The 23,878-nt window shown below is 41.8% G+C and overlaps 1 long non-coding RNA gene across 1 annotated transcript; it reads right to left on the bottom strand.

Moving 5' to 3' along the window:
- Positions 1 to 3,294: 3,294 nt before the first annotated feature.
- On the bottom strand, positions 3,295 to 12,962 carry LOC132508174 (uncharacterized). The gene is made up of 3 exons (XR_009536461.1): positions 12,836 to 12,962; positions 12,279 to 12,366; positions 3,295 to 3,573 (listed from the first exon to the last, which is right to left on the bottom strand). It is a non-coding gene; the product is annotated as an uncharacterized LOC132508174 (long non-coding RNA).
- Between the last annotated feature and the right edge of the window lie 10,916 nt (positions 12,963 to 23,878).

Below are 23,878 nucleotides of genomic sequence, written 5' to 3'. Positions count from 1 at the left end.
TAAAAATGATGGCCCATACATATTAAATCCAGCACTAAGTGTCCTCTTTTGGAAATGGCTTAAGACTACATTGGTTATCCCATGTTGCTGAAAATAATTAATTTTGATGGTTTTCTCACTGTGTACATATATGTAGTAATATGGGAGCCATTTACCTGCACACGCACACACATTAATTACCTGCTCACAATTTTTCAGGGTATTTTTCATTCTTTAGGTAAAGAAATAAGGTAAGAAAGTTTATCTATTTTTCCCAATTGTACTGTAATTAGCGCACAGGGTGGATGTGTGGGAGGGGGCCTGTGGGTTCAGTTTTTCCTGGAAGCTACTCAAGTGCTCTCTCATCAGACCATACTCTTCATTCATATTTATATCTCTTCTCACATCATTTGTCGTAGATCATGGGACCTAGGATGTCCTTAATTTCTGTACCCATGATGTTAAAGATAAGGAATCAGATCATTTTCCTAGAGCCCGTTGTTTTTTTTTCTTTTTTCCATTTGCCATAAAAGAGAGACATGAATGAGATCATTACGCTTTGGGCTTTGGGTGTGGAGAATAATGAGGTTTCAGTATCGAGTGAAGTACTTATTTGAGACAGTATTGATGAGAGAAATGAAACAATTGTCTCAACCATTCTGGATAAGACAGTAGTAGGGGTTAAAGTCAGGGTGTAGATCCTCAGAGACGATATCAAACAAGGTCAATTTTGACATGAGAAAGGCTCTTTATAGTGTCCTCTGTACAATGCTACAAGACAAGAGTGGGGCTACGTGTGTGAGGGATTCTCGAAAGCACCATGTTTATGCCACAGTACTACATTCCTTTGTTTTATATAATGTGCTTTGTGGAGAATGATGATCCACCATTTAAATAAAAAGGATCTCAAATCACTGACTGAGAAATTGAGGTTTTTCACTCATCTGAGAGAAAAAAAAGAACTGTTTGATAAGCGTTAGTGACGGTGTCGGCAAGTAGGCGTGTGTTCGCTGCTGGACGAAAAGTAGACTTACACAGCCACACTGGAATTAGTTTTGAAAACTATATTACAATATGAAATCCGCAGGCATCATGCCCTAAAATAGTCATTTCTGCTGGCTAACCTGGGGAAAAATGAGAAGAAATGTACAAGGCTCATTAAGGCACTGTTTATAATACTGAGCATTACAAACTCATCTAAACGTCTGACAATAGAGAAATGGCTAAGTAGATATGTGCATTCATTCTTTATAATATCATGAAACAGTTAAAAGTAATGAGATGTTTGGTTTTCTCTTTCTGACTTGCTTCACTCGTATGACAGACCCTAGGTCCATCCACCTCACTACAAATAACTCAGTTTCGTTTCCTTTTATGGCTGAGTAATATTCCATTGTATGTATGTGCCACATCTTCTTTATCCACTCATCTGTCGATGGACACTTAGGTTGCTTCCATGTCCTGCCTATTGTAAATAGAGCTGCAGTGAACATTGTGGTGCATGACTCTCTCTTTTTTTTGCGGTACGCGGGCCTCTCACTGTTGTGGCCTCTCCCGTTGCGGAGCACAGGCTCCGGACGCACAGTCTCAGCGGCCATGGCTCATGGGCCCAGCCGCTCCGCGGCATGTGGGATCTTCCCAGACCGGGGCACGAACCCGTGTCCCCTGCATCGGCAGGCGGACTCTCAACCACTGCGCCACCAGGGAAGCCCCGTGACTCTTTTATGAATTATGGTTTTCTCAGGGTATATGCCCAGTAGTGGGATTACTGGGTCATATGGTAGTTCTATTTGTAGTTTTTTGAGGAACCTCCATACTGTTCTCCATAGTGGCTGTATCAATTTACATTCCTACCAACAGTGCAAGTGGGTTCCCTTTTCTCCACACCCTCTCCAGCATTTATTGTAGATTTTTTGATGATGGCCATTCTGACCTGTGTGAGGGGATACCTCATTGTAGTTTTGATATGCTAACACATATATATGGAATCGAAAAAAAAAATGCGTCTGAAGAACCTAGGGGCAAGACAAGAATAAAGACTCAGATGTAGAGAATAGACTTGAGGACACGGGGAGGAAGAAGGGTAAGCTGAGACTAAGTGAGAGAGTGGCATGGCCATATATACACTACCAAATGTAAAACAGATACCTAGTGGGAAGCAGCCGCATAGTACAGGAAGACCAGCTCAGTGCTTTGTGACCACCTAGGGGGTGGGATAGGGAGGGTGAGAGGGAGACGCAAGAGGGAGGGGATATGGGGATATATGTATATGTATAGCTGATTCACTTTGTTATAAAGCAGAAACTAACATAGCATTGTAAAGCAATTACACTCCAAAAAGATGTTAAAAAAAAAAAATGAGATAGCTGTATGTGCTGATACAGAAAGTCATCCAAGAGGTATTGTTGAGCGATGAACACAAGTGGAGCAATACATACAATGTGATACAATATATATACACATTCATGTAATAAACACTTCATATTTTTTACAGAACACATATAATTAAAGGTCTGAAAGGGTAAGCACCAACCCAAGATAGAAGGAGATCTTCAAAGAAGATTTTAACTTCTGATAGATTGCACTGTTGACCCTGATTCTCCCTCCTCCTTATGCCCATGCCCTGAGCATGAGACTTTTAAGTTACTCTCACTAATGTGCAGGATATGTGTACTTGCTACTTGACTCTGGTTTAGCCATGCTTGCTTTGGTGGAGATAGCTACACCAGGTCTGAGTCCAGGCCTTAAGAAACCTTACATGTTTCTGCTTTCCCTCTTGTCTCCTGCCATTCTGATGAGAAGAACATTTCTGGGACAGCCCACTAGTCACAGATGAGGGATGAGAGGAACGTGGATCAGTGCTGCTCCAACCAACATTCAGAGCTTCAGAGAGAAGCAGAACAGAGCCCAGACCAGACCACCTGAACCCACCAACCTGCACATTCAGGGATGATAATAGGACAGCTGTTTTAAGCCACTGATCTCTGGGCTGGCTTGTTATGCAGCATTATTGTGTTAATAGCTGACTAATACATAGCCTTATTTCTGATATTTATTTTTCTAGACAAGGAGAATAAAGCAAGGCATACGATTACCATACAAAAAATTAAATATTAAAGAAGTAGTTCAGCCAGCATTTGTCTACTTGCTTTTTAGGAGCTTATTGTCTAATAAGATGTGAGAATGGCAGGCTGACTTTTAAAAGCCGAGGGTAGACAGGACATATTGCAGAAGAAAATGTGTACAAAAATTTGTGTATGTAGGTATACATGTCTATACTTTATGACCACAAGTAATGGGTGTGACCATGTGCAAATCGTTTCTCACTACTGGAGCTTCTTTTCTCTTCAGGTAAAATGAAGGCTAGGAATTGAGCTTAATGATCTACATTCTCTTAGAGGATGTACATCCTAAGATACTGCATCCTGCCCAAAGCTTCACTGTGACATATACAATTGCTCCAATCTCTGATGCTTGGCTGTCTGGCCTCTGTATTCTGCACTAAGGGAAAGTGAGGGAGACACTCTTAATTTTGACATATGTTTCTCAGAATCTCATGCTTTCTTATTTTTCAGCCCTCAGAATGGCAGTTTCCTGCTTTTAAAAAAAAAAGACAAACTTTGACACATAATTGTCTTGCTTTTACCTTCCCACAAGGCCATTGTATTGCCATTTTTTCATGAAAAACACACATTTATTCTTCCTTTTACCATATTAGAAAGAGAAACTAAGTAATTTATATTTATCAAGTTAAAATTATTTACTAGGGTATGAGCAAGAATATTTTATACAGATTAGAAGCAGTGTGACACAGTTAACACCGGATCTAGGTCTGGAATTAAATGGTACCTCTAACCAGTGTGGCCCTTTGAAAATTTACTCAACTTCTCTGAGGCCTCTTGGCTAACTTATAAAATGAAAATAATAGTAACATACACTTCAGTGGCTTCAAATGCTTCATTTAAGAGCATTAAATGAACTAAATGCAAGTAAAGAATTTAGAAGACAGCTGGGGTGTAATGACAGAGAATCAATGGCTCTCTTGTCCAACACTCCTTACAACAAGCCTATGAGGTGAATTTTATCAAACACACTTGATAAATAAAAATTCTAGAGTTCAAAAAACGTAAAGCGTTTGCTAAAGTTAGCATGCTACGGTCAATACTATGGCTAAAAGCCTCAAGTATTGCACATCCAGCCATGTAACAGGTAGAAAACCTTCCCTTCTGCCATAAATAATGAAAATAACTAGACAAAACATGTATGGAGCAGAAAAAAAAAAAACTGTCGTTAGACGTGAGAAAACTAAATTTTTGTGAATTAGACCATAAGGCAATACCGCGATCCCTAGGAAACTATAAGGCATGTGATGGCATCATCTTCCTGCCCGGGGGGAGGTAATGTTTGGAATGCAGAGCTAGCAGCGCACAAGGTCTCACTGAGATGAGCCACGGATAGGAATTCAGGGAGACCAAGGGTGCTGGTATTTGGGGGGCAGAAGAGTGGGTTAGAAGAAGTTGTGTTGAGAAAGAGCTCCAAGAATATACACACATTTTCCTTGTGATGTTGGCTGAATACTAAGCTGGTCATGTGTAGAGTGAAACTCCTTTAAATCTGGGCAAAAGGCATATACTAAGGAGCTGTAAGCTGAACTCCAGAGAGCCACATATTAAGTGAGGATAAAGTAGACCTAGATTAAGGCTGCTCTAAGGAAAAAAAAAGAAGCGTTAAAAATCAAAAAATTCTGTGAGTATCTTAACTGAGTTCCAAAATTGGACTCAACACTCTGTATAAAAAGACAACTAACACTGAAATTCAAAATCAAAATATTTAAGTGTAAAATAGCTAGAAGTGAAAGCATCGGTAAAATGACCCATATAAAGACACAAAAATAATCCAATAAATATGGACTCAGAAGTGACAGAGATGACGGAATTAGCAAATAAGGTCTATATAAAAAGAGCAATACAAATGCTTTTGGGGGTATTTAAAGAAAAATATGAACACAATGAAGAGATGAATGGAAGATATGAAAAAGAATAAATTGAACTTCTCAAGCTGAAATAAAAACCATGTACCATCAGAAATGAAATATCTTACAGATGATTTTAATAATAGATTAGATAATAGCAGAGAACCAGAAAGCCTGAAGACATAGGAATAGAAAGTATGCAAGCTGAAGCACAAGCAGGAAAAAAAAAATTGGAAAGAGATGAAAAGACTCACTGACCTTTGGAAATATATTGCTGGCTTCTTACCCCTCTGACTTTCATCCTCCCTGTGGATTCAAGGCTATCCGGGAGGACAGCCTGGATTAAGGGCTATCCAGGAGAAGCTACGTAATCTGAGGGACCCAGCACAAAATGAAAATTCAGGGTTCCTTGTTCCATAATTATTACCCATTTCAAGACAGAACAGAAGAGCATTAAACCAGTGAGAGGCTCCTCGAAGCCCAGGGCCCTGTGAGACAACACAGGCAGCAGGCCCATGGCATTGGCCCTGGGACTGCCTTGAACTGTATCCGCCGGACTACTACTCCAGCTGATACAGTTCAAGCCAACTTAAATGCTTAGTTAAAATGCCACTAGAAGACAGTACAATCCTCCTTAAGGGCAGACATTCTGAATTATTTTCTCTTTCTTCCAGTATGCCTAGCATTATGCTTTAGACTTTGTAAGCCCTTAAAGAAAGGGAGGTGGAATGGCTAGTGAATTTACAAGGGGAGGCTACGGTCAAGGTCCACGACTTAGTAGATTTATTTCTGACCGAATCACTTAAACTCCCATATACTCATATTCTTGACTCATAAAAATGACTAAAATTCCTATCTAATAGAGACCTTGTGTGAGAAAATATGAGATAATTTAGCTGTATTGTCTTACTGGTAAAACACTTTACAACTCTTAGTGCATGAGTGAATGGTTTGATTGACACGCAGCTGGTGTATGTCTACACTATACGGAATGAGGAGGGAAGAATACAGTAGACCCTGTCTTTCCTGTGATGGTGCCCGTACCCAAGTCCATAACACATGTCCTGTGATTCCCTTCCATCAAAGCCACCAAATGATCATAGCCAAACCCAACCCGAATTGTATTAGCCAGTATCAGACAGAAAAATAATACGATTCTTCTTGCAGTCATACACTTAAGAAGGCAGTGTGACTCAGAAAAAACGACTCATTCTGGAGTTAGCTTTGGTCTTTTCAGTAGCTAGGAGACCCTAAGCGTGGATTCAGTGTTAACCTTTCTGAGCCTCTTAATATACTCCGTGAAGTGTGCATAACAACACAGTGCTCCGCAAAGACTGGACTGTGCTGAGTGCCAGTCTCCACATCAGGTTGATGCCACATACAAAGTAGTTTATATAATAACAATAACTATGACGAGGATATTTTTCTTTATGATGAACTGCAAACCGTAGTCTATGAAGCACTGGGCCCCACTGCTCATCATCTTATAGAATCAAACTTTCCCTTTGCTAGCTTTCACTTTTTTTTCCTTCTTTGAATTTCTCTTAAAACAATTTAACTCAACAGAATTAAAATATATTTCTGGCTTTCTCTTATTAGGACCTGTGTTATCCTGTTGGTCTTTTAGGAGCTGAAGTTCCTGGGTCTTATCCGTGATTTCACTAGTTAGTGCCTTGTTAGAATTCTTGTCAACGTCAGACTTAATCTGGCTCAGCAGTTTCATAGTGCAGATGGTGATTATGGTGGCATTATTTTATGTTGCAAAACTTAAGTACATCATTTTACAGTTTTTAAAGTATCATTTTAAAATTAGAGGTCACTTTACACATTATGGTCTAATGTATAAAGTGTACACTCAGTATGGTATATTGGCATATTTTTTTCTGTTCAATTTATTCAGGAGAGAAGATCACATTTTCCAAATGGAGAGTCTAATTTTCACAGAGAGTCACATTCGGAGACAAACATTTTATTTCATTCATGTATACATTCAATTTAGTCAATCATTTATTATTTTTTTTTTTTTGCGGTACACGGACCTCTCACTGTTGTGGCCTCTCCCGTTGCAGAGCAGAGGCTCCAGCCATGCAGGCTCAGCGGCCATGGCTCACGGGCCCAGCCGCTCCGCGGCATGTGGGATCTTCCCGGACCGGGGCACGAACCCGCGTCCCCTGCATCGGCAGGCGGACTCTCAACCACTGCGCCACCAGGGAAGCCCAATCATTTATTCTTGAATCATTCAATATGATCTATGGACTATACTTCCAGCACTGTTTTAGGTGTTATTTAGACAAACGAGATGAAAATACTTGGGTTTTTCTATAAATGATTTCACTAGCACAATGTGATCTGAGCTCTAATTAAGGCTTTAACAAGTGCACAGAGATCACAGAAGGAGGAATGCATAAGTCTACTTGAAGTCAATGGGACCTAAAACTTGAAGACTGAAGTTTGGAGAAGTCAGAGAAATAAGGATGATCATTCCAGGCAGAAGGCAACATGAGAAAAGATATTTTTAACCTGTAACAATTAGGCCTGCATAGTGGTAAAAAAAGACCATCTCATAAGGTAGTGGGCATCCTGTGTGTAGAGACGTTTAAACAATACATCTAGCTATCTATCAGACATACTGGAAAGGATAGTGGGTTGGCCTAAAAGCCTCCATAATCATTTTAAATCCTGAGATTTTAGATAGAGCTGTATTGGCAAGCAATTTACTCCAAATAATTATTTGGAACAAAGCCAAGGAATGAACTGAAATCAGGTGGAGGAGAAAAAACAACAGGCAAGGCCAAAGAAGTTGTGCTGAGGGTCTGAGAAGTGAGGTCAGAGGGTGATCAGAAAAAGGACTCATGAAGCCAGAAAGCCAGAAGTTCTAGGAATTTCTTGCTGTCCAGGTGAGAAGTTCTGGACACAAAGAATCCGTCATGTGAAGACATCTAGAGTTCCATTATTATGTGGCATGACTATTTTTTTTTGGAGGTGGGGAGTAGACCAGACCTCTATAAGGCACCAAAAAAGATAATAAATCTATAGTGGCTCAGCAGAGCTTACAGAGGTGAGAGACTTGGGTACATGGAATTATGAGGCATATGTGGGTATAACAAAGGATATATCCTATGTGGGTCATCATAGCCATCATCTAAACACTTCATAATACAACAATTACTTCTAGTAAATCCCGTTAGCATCAGAAGCATACTAAGATGGGCACAGTTCTCTGCAGTTTTATATTCATCACATTTAACCTTCAGAGCAGTCCTGAGAAATGTGAACCATTGTTGCTCCTGTAGGTAAGCATATTGGCCCACAGTGTGTGTGACTTATTCAAAGTTCTGCAAGAATTAGGTTTTGCAGGACTTTGAATAAGTCTAAAAGTCAGCTTTGACTTTTAGACTTATTCAAAGCTTTGAATACCTAAAAGTCAGCTTTGGCCCTCACACTTTCTGTCACAGTTTCTTGGAGAGCCTCAGGTGCATTTGTCAAATGGAGATAGAAATAATTCTAAATCCAGCTACTTCAAAGATTTGCTGTGAACATCCAGTGAGACAATGCATTTAAAAATGTTTCACAGGGCTTGCCTGGTGGCGCAGTGGTTGGGAGTCCTCCTGCCGATGCAGGGGACGTGGGTTCGTGTCCCGGTCCAGGAGGACCCCACATGCCGCGGAGCGGCTGGGCCCGTGAGCCATGGCCGCTGGGCCTGCGCGTCTGGAGCCTGTGCTCCGCGGCGGGAGAGGCCACAGCGGTGAGAGGCCCGTGTACTGCAAAAAAAAAAAAAATTAGCGTAGATTTTAAAATATGCACACAGAGTGTGCATATGCATATAGAATGGACTGGAAAGGAAAATTCAGATCTGGAACTAATTTTTTATGGCTTGGGTATTAGTAATAGTATTGTTTCTTTTTAATTAGTGTGAAGATCAGTGTGTTTTTTTAAATTAGTGTGGATATTATTCGTTAGTGTATGTATTTCTCTTATTTTCTCGGGTGTTTGTAATGCCCTTATATTAGTTTTGTAAGTAAAATATTAAAGTAAAAATGGGAATTAAGTTTCATTTACAAATATATTTTTGTTAGTAAAAGATTGCAAAATATGGGGACTGTGTGAAGGAGTATTCTGTAATTTATGTAGGAAAAATGGACAAAGTATGTTTTCTGTGTCCTGGGATTTCTGTTATCGACATAACTTTGTATTTGACAAGAAGCTTTTACCACCAGATTCCCACACCATGTCTGGCTCAGAGGTAGGGTTCAATATTTGCTAAATGAATGTTATAGCTTCTAGTACTACAACCCTCACCATGTGAGATTTAAATTACGGGCGTGAAGGTGTTACCTGGACCCACAGGGTGGGTCACAGTGGCCATACAAGAAGGAAGTCCAGATTTCCCACATTCTTCCCCAACTATGTTTCCATTGCACTAAACAGACACCTTCTGCGAAGGTCATTTTCCCTGTAGTGACATTACCATCAGGAAATTCTCAACCATTCTGGAAAAAGACCCTCATTAAAATTTAATACCCTCCCCCAGGAGGGAACACTTGGCTCTTCAAACCTCATGACTGCTTTTAGTTACAAAAGATGAGCTGCCCTGTCAAACTATGCCAACAAAAATAGGTTTTACATGGATCAAAGTTTATTACCAACTACTAAAGTTCAATAGTAGTCATCAAGAGTAGGGCTCTGTCAGTAGGGCTCTAGGATTTTAAGTACTCGTATAAAGTAACACAGGACGCCAAAGCCCAAGTCATTCTTCAAGTCAGTTCATCTCACTTAGAGGGGATGAAATAAATTGGATATCATATCCTTTCTGTATAAACAGTTATTTTTTATATCATAAGCCCAAAGGTCATAATAGTTTATTGCTCTCAATTATCTTCAAATAAATCATAATGAAATGAACAATTTATATAAATCATAGAGTTGATACCTGAAATAAGACCAACTTTTTTTTAAAAGTCTCATTGATTAACTCTTTGTAATAATACTCATTACATTTGTATAATGCATTGCCATTTACATGTTTTCATATGCATGCTTTTATTAAATTCTATAATAGTCCTATGAAGTACAAATTTTAAACCTTATTATTTTACAAATGAAAAACCTTCAGGTCTCTAGGATGGATTCGAGAAAATTATTATGGAGTCACAAGAGAAGAAGAAATTAATTTTAACAATAATTTCTACAATATTTTAAAATGGGATTCAAGACAAATGTCTATGGTGTTTTCCAAATACGTGCCAGGCATTGTGCACTGAGGATTGTCAATTAAATAAGACACACATAGACCCTGGCTTCATATAATTTATAAGTCAACAGGAAGACATTTAAAAAAACCCAAATTAAAATTTTCTAAATTTAACTATTTAATTTAAACTATGATAAAGCAGAAATACGTGTTATGGCACGTGTTATGGTGTTATGGCAGTGAACTTTAAGGGTCTGACCTGGTCTGGGGTGAACAACAAAGATTTCCTTGAAACAATTACTGAGTTTGAAAGATATATGGAAATTTGCCAGGGGAATATGCAGAGCAGGGTAGTGAGAATGTATCTTCAGTTGATGGAAACAATATATGGAAAATTACTCAGGTAGAGAGGAGCGTGATGCATGGAAAAAAGGAAGTGAAAACCAGTGCAGCTGCAGAGCAGACAGTGATAAGAAGAGTGGTATCAGTTGATGTTGAGGAAGAAAGCAGGACCCTGATTGAGCCTGCTTTGTGGACCAAGTTAAGGATACTGGCTTTTTCCTGAGAGCGATGGGAGATCATTTTTAGCAGAGGAATGCCATGATTAAGTTTGCATTTTTAAGAGCTCACTCTTACTGTTGTGTAGAAACAGAGAAGAGCAAAAATAAACCTCATGAAGACAAGGCTGGAGACCAGGAATAGAAGAACAGGTCCTTACCATGAAGAAAACGTTCACAATTAGCGGTCAGCTCCATACTGAATTGTGAACACTAACTCTGTTGTCAGAAGCAAAGCAAGGATTCTGAGAGGTGTTATCTCAGAGGGAGGGAGGATGAACTTTAGACAAGAGAGGAAGCAGCTGTCCTAAGATTCTTAGACACTGTGGCGTAGGTACACAGTGATGGCTGTTTTCCTTGATTTTCCCTTTTATTTCTGGACACATCTGAGTAAAGACGTGTTAATCATGCTTTTTTATTTCTGATACTTTAACATCTGGGACCTTGCTGACTGTGGAGCGATAGCCCCTCCCAGGGCTAATCAATTCCTAGAGATACTACATGATATGCCTGTGAATGTGCCTTTCATATGCAAACTAACCAATGCAAAGCCCACACCCCCAACTGCGTCCTTTATGGGACTCTTATACTTTGGGCCACTATTCACCTGCCCTAATCACCCAGGACCAGGCACCAGATAACTAGATTCAGCCCTACTCCCCAGTGTCTACTGACATGTTTCAAATTAGCCCATCATAAACCGACTTACGCTGCCTCACCTCTTCCTTCCCACAGAAACCACAACGAAAGCTCTTGCCCACATTCTACCTCCTGCCTCCTGACTGACCCTGGTGCTTCCCTCCCCACCATGTGGTCCCCACCAGCTGTCTTCATATCTGTTGGCCTCACCCTACCTGACTTATAATAAAATGTACATTTTAACAATCTTAACGTAAATCTTTCAAGTAAAGCCTAACTTTCTGGGAACTAGTATCCAGCCTTTACAGACGGCTCGCTATGTGCTAGGCGTTGTTCTAAACACCCGACCTGCACTAATGCAGCTAATCCTCACAACACTGCGTTATTCAGGGGGACTATCCTTACGCCATCTGACAGATGGAAAAATTAAGGCACAGTGAGGTGAAGTGACTCTCCCTACGTCACATAGCGTGGAAGTGGCAGAGGAGGGCTCCAAGCCCATTTCTGTCTGACTCCAAAGCCCTTCCTACTGACATGACAGCTAATTCTTCTGGGGAATGTGGAAGAAAGAGTAAAGAACCTTCTTCGGGGACTAAGATGCATGTGAGAGAGAGAGGGAGGGAGAGAGAGTAAGAAAGTACAGCTCTAGGAGATGCCTAGTCATGGGGCTGTGGGTGAGGAGACGGGAAAACAAGAGCCATGAGAACAGTTGTACGCACTCAGACGGGGAGATTGTGCCCCGGCAGTGGAGACATACTGGAATTTTCTTTAAATGGGTACCAAGGCCAACAGGGTCACTCTGAGAGGCCACATTTGCCCCTTGGCTAGTTGTAATTACTGGCATCAGTGCTTTCTATGGGCAATTATCCAGGCTCAGGGAGCTGCCTCAGTAAATAATCGGAGTGCAGGGAGCTCTGGAAGGCTCTTCATACAGACGCACTTACCCACACCCTTGCTCCAACTTGCCGTCAGCATGGCCTCCGCAAAGCTGGCCCAGGGCTGTTGGGCAAATCGCAAAGCTGATCTCTCTGCATTAAGAGAAGCCCATTAGCCCAACAGAGCTATTATAGCTGTCAGATCACTGGGTGCCTGGCCATGCCTGCTTTCTCTTCTTCTGAGCCTGGCTGGCAGGGACCTGGCTATGCCTTTGAGATGGATCAAAGTTGTACTCCACTCACTCTGACTCAGGGAAGGAGGCCTTACCCAACAAAATAAAACACTAGTTTTCCTCCACTCACACCAAATGTGTAGGCTTTTTTCCCTCACATGGAACAATTCTGACACTAACTGCCCAGAGTTAGCACAGACCCCAAAGGTTAAGGGCTCAGTCCCACAGGACTGGCCCTGGCTCCAGATGGCCAATCCCAAGTCCCAGGAGGTCACCTGAAGTCCTGGCTGATAGGCTATAATTTGGGGATTCCTATAATCCTCCCCTCCGGCTTGATAATTTGGTAGAATGGCTCACAAAACCCAAACCCGGGGGAATATTTTACTTACTGTTTACTGACTTATTACAACTCGGGAACAGCCAGATGGGACTGATGCACAGAACAAGGTTTGTGGGGAGGGGCACAGAGGCTCCATGTCCTCTCCAGGTCCGTCCTCTCCCAGAAGCTCTCCAAATGGCTTTGGTAAGGGTTCTTATGGAGGCTTCTTTACCTAGGCACAATTGATGAAATCATTAATCGTCGGTGAGTAATTCAACCCCTGGCCCATCTGCCTTCCTTGGAGGAGGGGTGGAGCTGGAAGTCCCAACCCTCTAACCATCTCTAATCAAATGGTTGGTTCCTCTGGCAGCCAACCCCTCATCTAGGAGCTTTCCAAAAGTGACCTCACTAGCATCAGCTCAGATGTGGATGAGAGGGGCTTGGTACGAATAACAAAAGACACTTCTTTCACCTCTACCCCTCCAGAGCTATCTCAGGAGCCAGCAAGGAAGGCCAAGTATACATTTTTAATTATATCACAGTATCATGTGGGGTCAGGGGCACATAATAGGAGTAATTCAATTACTTTTTAACACTTCTTTGGTGAGTCGTCAGACTGTCCCAGAAATTGTACTAAATCGGAGAGATATACGGAGTAAAACCAGCGAGTCCCTGGTATCGGCCAACCATAGTTGGTGCGGTCCACGAATGGCTGGTACAGCTGCCCAGCAGTCAGGACTGGGGAGGAGCCCTGGGGAGACCCACATAAGTTACAGCCTGTCCTGGTGCCACGTGGTCAGTGAAGAATATGATCCTTAGCCCAGTCTGCTCCCTATTTTTCAGACTTGTGTCCATATTGAGTCTTTCTGATGTGAGAACCTAGTCTGTTTCCCTAGTACCTCTTCTAGAATATGCTTTAAATGCTTTCTGCTTCCATCAGCACCTTCTCACAAAACAGCCTGACTTCCCACTCTAAAATCAGAAAAATAAGGGAATTCCCTGGCGGTCCAGTGGTTAGGACTTGTGCTTTCACTGCCGGGGACTCGGGTTCAATCCCTGGTCCGGGAACTAAGATCCCATAAGCCATGCGGCACGGCCAAAAAAATAACGAAATAAAATCTGAAAAAGGAACCATCTCCACCCAACATACTGCCTTTGCATCTGACCCTTTTCCCACTTAATATCCACTATTTCCCAGCACAATCGTTGTGGTTATCAGAAACTTTTCTTGCCTGTTTTTCATGGTTGAAAAACATCTCCAAGTCATCAACAATTTCTCTTTTGTCTCTTTTCCCACTTCTCAACGCTGTTTCTGTTTTCATCATGCCCTCCCACTTTGCTGTAATAAGATACTTCCCAAGAAACCAGCTTCCTTCTTCCTTCTGCCTGTCTCCTCATGTCCTTATTTATCTGCTGGTTCATTTCTCTTCCCTGCATGAGCTGTGTCTTGGTCGAATAAAGACACTACATTTTCAACAGCACTGAAATAGACATTGTGTTCCTGAAGCTTTTGAAAAGAGAGGGTGGGTTGGCACCCAAACATTCCCCGGGCACTGTGACTAGGAGAGCTGCATCTTTTTTCTTACTGAGCCAAGCCAGGCCCTTTCTGTTTGCCTTTAATTTACTTCCCTAAGAAAGATGAATTGTAGTACACAAGTCCTGAAGAGTGGGTGAAGAATGACATTTTAATAAGACTGTGGGAGTGAATCACGGCTGCTAAGGACTGACGGACAGAACAGAATGAAAATGATTCTCTGCTGTACAACTTAGTTGTATGTTTCCTTGTTTTCCAGCATTTCCCCTCAATGGCATCCTGGGAACTTGTGCCTGAACCCAGAGCAAGTTCACCCACCTTCCCATTCTTAGCTACAACCCTGTGACGTGTGTCTGATACATACAGAGCGACGCCAGTATTTAACAAACACACAGTGACACTCATTTGTTCCTTCAAATTACTTTCTGACAAAGACTATTTCACCCAAACCACATGGACTCTTCTCTTTAGAATTGTCTTCATAATGCAGTGTTTCTATCCCAGTGTTTCTAACCAATGTTAGCTACTTAACTGGATCTCAGGAAATGAATTCAGAGCCAATTCATTCATCTCATAGGAAATGTAGTTTAGTCATTCTGTAGTTACATCATGTGTTTAATTCCAATGATGTTTTCAAGTATAATAAGATCATTTTATTCTCAAGATCCAGCTCTGTCAACTTTTTCTTAACTATACATATTCTTTCAAAACTTGAAAGATTGAAGATATTTCACCACTGATGAAATAAAAGAAAATGCTGTGTAATGTTGAAACATTTTGGGGATAACAGTAGAGCTTTGAAGAGGACAATTTAAGTACAGACATCCAACTTGAAATTAGTAGGTCCTTGAATGTTTAATTTGAAAATGCCAACCGTCGTATCCAAGAAGTTAGCACAGATATCGAAAGTAGACAGTCCTGGGGATAAAGCCTATCTCTGACCTTGAAAAATAGGTGGAATAGTTTATCTGAACCTTGGTTCCCCAAAATATAAGGTGGGAATAATTGTGTACAGAGGGTAGAGTTCTTGTGAGAACAGAGACGTGCATAAATCTAGATGAGTTAGAATCCAGTCAGTAAAATAAAACCACAATGAATATTTCAAATAGAGGGGAGCAAGTACACACAATGGGTCACCCAAGTACCAGAAAGCTGATAGAGCAAGTTAAAATTAGTAACTGCAAAAATCAGTGACTTCCCATAGAGCTCAGGGAAGAAGAGAGAAGAGGGAGTGTTACCAGAAACCAGAAGCCTGTAGGGGGAGCATTTCGGGGCTCTTGTTCGCACAGCTAAGAAGAAGAAGCAAACTCAGAATGGTCTCAGATTCCAACGCCTGATTCCAGGGGGACCTTCAAGATGGCAGAGGAGTAAGACGCGGAGATCTCCTTCCTCCCCACAAATACATCAAAAATACATCTACATGTGGAACAACTCCTACAGAACACCTACTGAATGCTGACAGAAGACCTCAGACTTCCCAAAAGGCAAGAAACTCCCCACATACCTGGGTAGGGCAAAAGAAAAAAGGAAAAACAGAGAAAAGAATAGGGACGGGACCTGCACCTCTGGGAGGGAGCTGTGAAGGAGGAAAGGTTTCCACACACTAGGAAGCCCCTTCACTGGCGGAGACAGGGGTAGGCAAGGGGGAAGCTTTGGAGCCACGGAGGAGAGCACAGCAATAGGGGTGCAGAGGGCAAAGCGGAGAGATTCCCGCACAAAGGATGGGGTGCCGACCGGCACTCACCAGCCCGAGAGGCTTGTCTGCTCACCCGCCGGGGTGGGCGGGGCTGGGAGTTGAGGCTCGGGCTTCAGAGGTCAGATCCCAGGGAGAAGACTGGGGCTGGCTGAGTGAACACAGCCTGAAGGGGGCTAGTGCACCACAGCTAGCCGGGAGGGAGTCCGGGAAAACATCTGGACCTGCCTAAGAGGCAAGAGACCATTGTTTCCTGGTGCACGAGGAGAGGGGATTCAGAGCACTGCCTAAAGGAGCTCCAAAGACGGGCACGAGCTCTGGCTAACAGCGCAGATCCCAGAGACGGGCATGAGACGCTAAGGCTGCTGCTGCCGCCACCAAGAAGGCTGTGTGTGCGCCCAGGTCACTACCCACACCCCTCTTCCGGGGAGCCTGTGCAGCCCGCCACTGCCAGGGTCCCCTGATCCAGGGACAACTTCCCTGGGAGAACGCACGGCGCGCCTCAGGCGGGTACAACGTCATGCCGGCCTCTGCCGCCGCAGGCCCGCCCCGCACTCCGTGCCCCTCCCTCCCCCCGGCCTGAGTGAGCCAGAGCCCCTGTATCAGCTGCTACTTTAACCTCTTCCTGTCTGAGTGAAGAACAAACGCTCTCAGGTGACCTACACAGAGAGGCGGGGCCAAATCCAAAGCTGAGGCCCGGGTGCTGTGAGAACAAAGAAGAGAAAGGAAAATGTCTCCCAGCAGCCTCAGGAGCAGCGGATTAAATCTCCACAATCAACTTGATGTACCTGCATCTGTGGAATACCTGAACAGGCAACGAATCATCCCAAAAGTGAAGTGGTGGACTTTTGGAGCAACTGTAGACTTGGGGTTGACTTTCTGCATCTAATTTGTTTCTGATTTTATGTTTGTCTTAGTTTAGTATTTAGAGCTTATTATCATTGGTAGATTTTTTTATTGATTTGGTTGCTCTCTTCTTTTACATATATATATATTTTTTTTTCCTTTTCCTCCTTTTGTGAGTGTGCATGTGTAAGCTTCTTTGTGTGATTTTTATCACACAAAGCTTTGCTTTTACCTTTTCTCCTAGGGTTCTGTCTGTCCGTTTTGTTTGTTTGTTTGCTTGTTTTAGTATAGTTTTTAGTGCTTGTTATCATTGGTGAATTTGTTTTTTGGTTTGGTTTCTCTTTCTTTTATTATTATTATTTTTTAATTTTTAATAATTTTTTATTTCTTATTTTAATAAATTTTTCTTCCTTCCTTCCTTCCTTCCTTCCTTCCTTCCTTTCCTTCCCTTTCCTTCCTTCCTTCCTTCCTTCCTTCCTTCCTTCCTTCCTTCCCTTCCTTTCCTTCCTTTCTTTCTTTCTTTCTTTCTTTCTTTCTTCCTTCCTTCCTTCCTTCCTTCCTTCCTTCCTTCCTTCCCTTCCTTTCCTTCCTTCCTTCCTTCCTTCCTTCCTTCCTTCCTTCCTTCCTTCCTTCCTTCCTTCCTTCCTTCCTTCCTTCCTTCCTTCCTTCCTTCCTTCCTTCCTTCCTTCCTTCCTTCCTTCCTTCCTTCCTTCCTTTCTTTCCCTTTTCTTCTGAGCCATGTGACTGACAGGGTCTTGGTGCTCCGGCTGGGTGTCAGGCCTGAGCCTCTGAGGTGGGAGAGCCGAGTTCAGGACATTGGTCCACCAGAGACCTCCCAGCCCAATGTACTATCAAACGGCAAAAGCTCTCCAAGAGATCTCCATCCCAACGCTAAGACCCAGCTCCACTCAACGACCAGCAAGCTACAGTGCTGGACACCCTTTACCAAACAACTAGCAAGACAGGAACACAACCCGACCCATTAGCAGAGAGGCTGCCTAAAATCATAATAAGTTCACAGACACCCCAAAAAACACACCACCGGAAGTGGTCCTGCCCACCAGAAAGATAAGATCCAGCCTCATCCACCAGAACACAGGAACCAGTCCCCTCCACCAGGAAGCCTACACAACCCACTGAACCAACCTTACCTTCTGGGGGCAGACACCAAAAACAACGGGAACTACAAACCTGCAGGCTGTGAAAAGGAGACCCCAAACACAGTAAGTTTAGCAAAATGAGAAGAGAGAGAAATACACAGCAGATGAAGGAGCAAGGTAAAAACCCACCACACCAAACAAATGAAGAGGAAATAGGCAGTCTACCTGAAAAACAATTCAGAGTAATGATAATAAAGATGATCCCAAATCCTGGAAATCGAATGGAGAAAATACAAGAAACGTTTAACAAGGACGTAGAAGAACTAAAAGGGAAACAAACAATGATGAACAACACAATAACTGAAATTAAAAATTCTCTAGAAGGGATCAATAGTAGAATAAGTGAGGCAGAAGAACAGATAAGTGAACTGGAAGCTAAAATAGTAGAAATAACTACCGCAGAGCAGAATAAAGAAACAAGAATGAAAAGAATTGAGGACAGTCTCGGGGACCTCTGGGACAGCATTAAATGCACCAACGTTCAAATTATAAGGGTCCAGAAGAAGAAAAGAAAAAGAAAGGGACTGAGAAAATATTTGAAGAGATTATAGTTGAAAACTTCCCTAATATGGGAAAGGAAATAGTCAATCAAGTCCAGGAAGCACAGAGTGTCCCATACAGAATAATTCCAGGAAGAAACACACCATGACAATAAATCAAACTATCAAAAATTAAATACAAAAAAAAATATTAAAAGCAGCCAGGGAAAAGCAAAAAATAACATACAAGGGAATCCCCATAAGGTTAACAGCTGATCTTTCAGCAGAAACTCTGCAAGCCAGAAGGGAGTGGCAGGACATATTTGAAGTGACGAAAGGGAAAAACCTACAACCAAGATGACTCTACCCAGCAAGGATCTCATTCAGATTGGATGGATAAATTAAAACCTTTAGAGACAAGCAAAAGCTAAGAGAATTCAGCACCACCAAACCAGCTTTACAACAAATGCTAAAGGAACTTCTCTAGGCAGGAAACACAAGAGAAGGAAAACACCTACAATAACAAACCCAAAGCAATTAAGAAAATGGTAATAGGAACATACATATTGATAACTACCTTAAATGTAAATGGGTTAAATGCTCCAACCAAAAGACATAGACTGGCTGAATGGATACAAAAACAAGACCCGTATATATGCTGTCCACAAGAGACCCACTGCAGACCTAGGGATGCATACAGACTGAAAGTGAGGAGATGGAAAAAGATATTCCATGCAAATGGAAATCAAAACGAAGCTGGAGTAGCAATTCTCATATGAGACAAATAGACTTTAAAATAAAGAGTATTACAAGAGACAAAGAAGCGCACTACCTGACAATCAAGGGATCAATCCAAGAAGAAGATATAACAACTATAAATATTTATGCACCCAGCATAGGAGCACCTCAATACATAAGGCAAATGCTAACAACCATAAAAGGGGAAATCGACAGTAACACAGTAACAGTAGGGGACTTTTTTTTTAACAGCTTTATTGGAGTATAATTGCTTTACAGTTGCGTGTTAGTTTTTGCTTATAGTCAGGGAGTTTAACACCCCACTTTCACCAATGGACAGATCATCCAAAATGAAGATAAATAAGGAAACAGAAGCTTTAAATGACACATTAAACAAGATGGACTTAACTGATATTTATAAGACACTCCATCCCAAAACAACAGAATACACTTTCTTCTCAAGTGCTCATGGAAAATTCTCCAGGATAGATCATATCTTGGGTCACAAATCAAGCCTTGGTAAATTTAAGAAAATTGAAATCTTATCAAGTATCTTTTCCGACCACAACGCTATAAGAGACTTGGATAGACCTAGAGACTGTCGTACAGAGTGAAGTAAGTCAGAAAGAGAAAAACATACTGTATGCTAACACATATATATGGAATCTAAAAAAAAAAAAAAAAAAAAAAAGGTTCTGAAGAACCTAGGGGCAGGGCAGGAATAAAGACGCAGATGAAGAGAATGGACTTGAGGACACGGGGAGAGGGAAGGATAAGTTGGGACGAAATGAGAGAGCAGCATGGACATATATATGTTACCAAATGTAAAATAGATAGCTAGTGGGAAGCAGCCACATAGCACAGGGAGATCAGCTCGGTGCTTTATGTCCACCTAGAGGGGTGGGATAGGGAGGGTGGGAGGGAGACGCAAGATGGAGGAGATATGGGGATATATGTATATGTATAGCTGATTCACTTTGTTATACAGCAGAAACTAACACACCATTGTAAAGCAATTATACTCCAATAAAGATGTTAAAAAATAAAATAATAAAATAAAATAAAGGTATTAAACAAACGCCCCCCCCCCAAAAAAAAACAAAAACAAATACCTGATTCCATTTCCAACAGACTGATGGGAGGAAGGGAACAGAACACTCTTACAGTGGTGAAGAGTCGGACCCTGGTACCAGGATGTCTGGGTTCAGATCCAGCTCTAGCACTTAACTTGCTCTGTGTCTTGAACAAACCATGGAACCTCCTTATTCTTCAGCCTGCAGATTGGTGAAATGAGGACAAAAATACCACCCATCTCATAGGGTTGTTCTGAGGACTCAGTGAACCAAAATGTGCACTAGATGTAATATGTGTAAAGTGTAACACACAGTCAGTGCAGTATGAGTATTTGCTAATATTGTCAGTAATATTATTTTATTGTCATTATCACTCTTATCCTTTAATCTTTTAGCAAAGGAAGTACCCTTCTCACATGAAAATTGGAAGAATGTAAAGTAAATATTGTCTCCACTGAGTGGTCCTGTCTTTTCTGATTAGATGTCCCCTACTTAATTATCAGCTCATGAAAGCGAGAATTCTCGCTTTCTTTTTGCTGCAAAGTTTTCTCTGATTTTTAGCACTATAGAAGAGAGGAATGCAGTGAACATTTACTGGTTGAATGAAATAGATGTAAACTCCTAATTTCTGATCTGGGCACCTGGGCAAGTGGTGGTGTCTTTCCTTTATTTAAGGCCATGTTGAGAAAGATGAGGAAAAGTTCAGTATAGATGGAAGCAGTGTATGTAGGTCAGTATATATAAAGCTGGATGGTGTTGCCCAAGGAAAATGTATGGAATGGGAAAGTGTATTTATTTATTTTTACCACTTATTCTATGCCAGGCATTGTTTTAGACATTGTAAACAACTGTGAAATTGAAGTAGATAAAAGTCCTTGCTCTGTGGGGGCATTCTGATAATAAATATGACGAGAGTAAGTTGTATGGACTATTCAGAGTACAGTAAGTACCATGGTGGAGGTGGAAAGTTTATTTATTTATTTACTTTATTGACGTATGGTTGATTTACAGTATTATATTAGTTTCAGGAGTACAGCATAGTGATTCAGTGCTTTTATAGATTATACTGCATTAAAAGTTATTACATGATAATGGCTGTAATTCCCTGTGCTACACAATATATCCTTGTTGCTTGTCTATTTTATACATATTAGTTTGTATCTCTTCATCCCATACCCCTAATGTGCCCCTCTCCACTTCCCTCTCCCCACTGGTTACCATTTGTTTGTTCTCTGTACCTGCAAGTCTGTTTCTGTTTTGCATATACATTCATGTATATTAATTTTAGATTCTACATGTAATGATATCAGACAGAGGCTGAAATTTTAAATGTGGTGATCAGCATAGGCCTAACTGAGGACATCTGAACAAAGACTTAGAAGAAGTGAATGAGTGAACCGCATGGGTATCTGAGAGAAGAATGTGCCAAGAAGATGAAGTAGCAAGTGTGAGCGCCCTGACACAGAAGCGTGTTTCACATGCTCTAGGGTAAATAAGAAGGCCTCTGCGGCCACTGCAGAGCCAGTGAGAGGGAAGTAGAAGGTGAGTCAGGAAAGTGGAGGAGGCCCAGATGGTGCAGGGCAATGGAAGCCCCTCTGAAGATGTGGCTTTGCCCTGAGTGAGTTGGAGGAGTGGGAAGGCTGAACAGGGGCCTGAACGGGACTCAACGTTTTAAAGGATCCCCTAGCCCACTGGGTTCACCATAGCGCTGGGGGCAAGTGTGGATGCAGGAAGAGCAAGTAGGAAGTAGTTGTGATGATTCACGTAAGAGACAAAAGCTGGCTCAGTGATAGCAGAGGAAGTTGTGAGAAATTGGTCAGATTTGGGTAAATACGAAAGCCAAGCCAACAGGATTTATTGAGGAGTCAGATGTAGATTATTAAAAAGAAAGAAAAGTCAAGGATATCTCAGAAGTCTATGACCCCAAATGCTGCAAAAATAGAATCCCCTTTCATTGTGTAAAGAGCAGGGCTGTGTGAAAAACTGGGACTTTCCCAGCCATGAAACACACTATTTAAGGAAGGACAAAAGAAGACAAATCAATACAGGCACTGAATGGGAGAAGCCGGAGAAGAAGGAAAAAAATATTAAAGTGTATTTCTACAGAGAACAAGAAAGTAAATAAGGGTTTAGTTCTTAAGAAGGACTATGGAATAATATTAGCATTTCTTGCGGTTATTCCGTTTATCCTGGGTTTACACACTGAATTTATCTCAAGTAATGCAGAATAATTTTCCTAATAGAGAAGAAGCAAGGATTGGTGTGTGGATAGGTCAGCCTTGAAACTGATGTGAAAAAGAAAAAAGGAAAAGTGAGGCAAAAAAGAACTTAAAACTTTTTATCACCCCAATATCGTAGGATGGTAATGAGGTCAGTACTGGCATGTGCTTTGCCTTCTGTGCATTATGGTGGGAAACAACAAATTGGGCACGTAATGAAAATCTTTACAGGCAAAAAGAGATTGGGACAAGTTCATTGGTTTTCTATTGCTCCTGTAACAAATTATGATAAACAGTATCAAAACAGCACAGATTTATGATTATACAGTTCTGGAGGTCAGAAATCCAAATTGGGTTTCATTGGGCTGAAGTTAAAGTGGCAGCAGGGCTGTGTCCTTCTGGAGGAGAATCGTTTCCTCACCTTTTCCACCTTCTGGAGGCTCCCACATTCCTTCGCTCATCTTTTTTTTTTTTTTTTTTTGCCCGCACCATGTGGCATGCGGGATCTACTTCCCTGACCAGGGATGGAACCTGGGCCCCCTGCACTGGTAGCGCAGAGTCTTAACCACTGGACTGCCAGGGAAGTCCCCCCTTTCCTCCATCTTAAAGAGAGCTGCATAGCATCTTCTAGTCTCCCCCTGACTGTTACCTCTGCTTGCTTTTTCATGGCTCCCCTCTATCCTTCAAATGGTCTCCAGACTTCATACAGAATGTCACCATGAAACAAAGGCCAGGCTTCAGTGGTGAGCATGGGGTTGGGAGCCTTTTCTTCATAATAGTCACTAGAAACAGAAGCTGTCCTAATTCTCTGCACAGTTGGGTCTTGGGCCCTTTGAGAAGCAGGGTTGAGTAGCCAGGGGAGGGAAGTGGAGTGTAAACCGGTGTTTCACGAACTGCAGTGATGCAACGGTGCCCTAAAGGGTTGTCAGGGAGGAAGCAATGTTCCTCCACCCTTTTAGGTTCTTCTGGCTGGTCTAAGAATTGAACTGGCAAGAGACAGATTAACAGGAGAAAACCAGACAGAGGCTTAATAACATGTATACATGGGAGAAACCCAGGAAAACTGAGTAACTCATACAAATGGCCAGAACCTTCAGCTTCAAAACGAACTTCAGCTAAAGACAAAGGAGAATATTGGGGGTAGTGGTTTGGGATGTCAAAGAGGAGGAAGGCAATGGACGTGGACATGGAAAAGCAAGTGTTCAGTAAACAAAGGTTTGCTGGGAATACCAACTTCAGCTAAAGACAAAGGAGAATATTGCGGGTAGTGGTTTGGGATGTCAAAGAGGAGGAAGGCAATGGACATGGAAAAGCAAGTGTTCAGTAAACAAAGGTTTGCTGGGCCAGGCAGAGGCAAAGGGACCCAGTGAG

Source organism: Lagenorhynchus albirostris, chromosome 17, assembly GCF_949774975.1.
Source record: "Lagenorhynchus albirostris chromosome 17, mLagAlb1.1, whole genome shotgun sequence".
In the NCBI taxonomy this organism is placed as follows: domain Eukaryota; kingdom Metazoa; phylum Chordata; class Mammalia; order Artiodactyla; family Delphinidae; genus Lagenorhynchus; species Lagenorhynchus albirostris.
This window is presented reverse-complemented; position numbering and strand designations above follow the sequence as displayed.